Source organism: Lynx canadensis, chromosome D1 (assembly GCF_007474595.2).
Source record: "Lynx canadensis isolate LIC74 chromosome D1, mLynCan4.pri.v2, whole genome shotgun sequence".
NCBI lineage: Eukaryota > Metazoa > Chordata > Mammalia > Carnivora > Felidae > Lynx > Lynx canadensis.
The window spans coordinates 14,221,598-14,223,323 of record NC_044312.2 but is presented as its reverse complement, the minus strand read 5'-3'; the positions used below and the strand labels follow the sequence as shown (position 1 = coordinate 14,223,323).

General features: G+C 45.7%; 1 pseudogene; it reads right to left on the bottom strand.

The window, feature by feature from the left end:
- Positions 1–986: 986 nt before the first annotated feature.
- Positions 987–1,428, bottom strand: LOC115525430 (annotated as a pseudogene).
- Positions 1,429–1,726: the final 298 nt, after the last annotated feature.

Here is a 1,726-nt window from a genome sequence, read left to right as displayed (position 1 = left end):
GTGGTTATCTATATGCATGTCTTAACTTCTGAGATTATCAGCTCCTTGAAGGCAGGTAATGATGTCAGTAACAGAATGTTCAATGACAGGAACTGCTATAATTGACTGAGCACCTACTATGAGTAAGAGGTCCTTCATATACAATGACTTTAAAACTTATCACCATACTCTGATTTGCTTATCACCTCTATTTTAGAGATATGAGAACAGAGGCTTAGAGAGGTAAAGACCAAAAAGGTGACAAGTGGCTGGGATGAGGTTCAAACCCAGACTAAGTCTAAACCCATTTTCTCTCTATTCTACAATCCAGCTCCTGAGACAAAGAAGAAAGCCCACCTTATTGAGCAACTACTATGTGCTCATGCTGGCAGGAGTCCAAAACTGAACAGGCCAATCCCATGAAAGAAAATACATGAAAGTGACTAGCACAGTGTCTGGCCCACAATAGGTGCTCAGTATAAATCTCACTGAGTAATGGATCGACTCAGGGTCTACTTCTGCACCAGTGTTTTCTTCCAGAGTAGTGGCTGTGTGTGACCCCAGGGAGCTGTGGAAGGAAGCCTCAGCTAAATGCAGTTATGATGTCCTTGAGCAAATCTCTCAGCCTCTCCAACCCCATTTCCTCACAGTGAAATGAAAAAACCAGATGATGTTTTTTTCTAAGGTCTTTCTGATTTTAAGAGGTGGGGGGTCAATGAGTGGTAAACAGCAAAGTGAATAAAACTGGGAGGGTTTTTTTTCTTCCCTCCTTCTTTCCTTCCCCTTCCTTCCTTCCACCCTCCCTTTCTTTCCTCTTTCCTTTTCTCTTTCCTTTTCTCTTTCCTTTTCTCTTTCCTTTTCTCTTTCCTTTTCTCTTTCCTTTTCTCTTTCCTTTTCTCTTTCCTTTTCTCTTTCCTTTTCTCTTTCCTTTTCCCTTTCCTTTCCTTTCCTTTCCTTTCCTTTCCTTTCCTTTTATTTTCTCTTTCTTGTCCCATGGCAATTGTTCTTTATAAAGGCAAACACTGCTCCTTAACAGTAGGAGAACAGGCACCAGGACCACCAAACTTTTTGGATTTGCAGTGCAGGGGATCAGCTACCAGCAAGGTCAGGTTGTGCTGGATGAGCATGTCTTTGACCTCCTTCTTGGAAGCCTCATCCATGTATTTCTGGTAATAGGCCACCGGGGCTTTGGAGAGGGACTAGCAGATTGCCTAAATCTGGGCCACATGACCACTACACGGACTTGGACGTCCACCCAGGCAAATCGCTCCTTGTCCGGAAGCAGAACAGGTTGCCATAACTTGTGCTACAGTGTGTGTGGCTCAATCGTCTCCAGGGGCCACCCATTCACCTTGATGAGACTGTTCCCCCTTTGCTGTGCACCACGGTCATGGCCGTCTTCTTGCGTCCAAAGACCTGCATGGACCACGGAGGAGCCTTGTACGGCATGGCTGTGAACGTTGATTATTTTCATACTTTAGATCCTTCCCTCAGCAGGGGCATTTCTCTGGTTTTTAGGAAGACAAGATAATTCCCTTCTTGGAGGCTGGGATTCTGGGGCCAAAGTCCCCAGCTCTCCCCGGCTGGCAGGGAATGCAGGGTCAGAGGACAAACAGCTACTCCTTCCCGATGCATGGAGGGGCGCTACTTGGGGGACCGAATTCTGTGGGATCTGGCCATGGTTGGTAGAGAGTTAATTAATGTCTGCAGGGCGAGTTAGCAGAAATAACAACTGCTTTGATTAAAG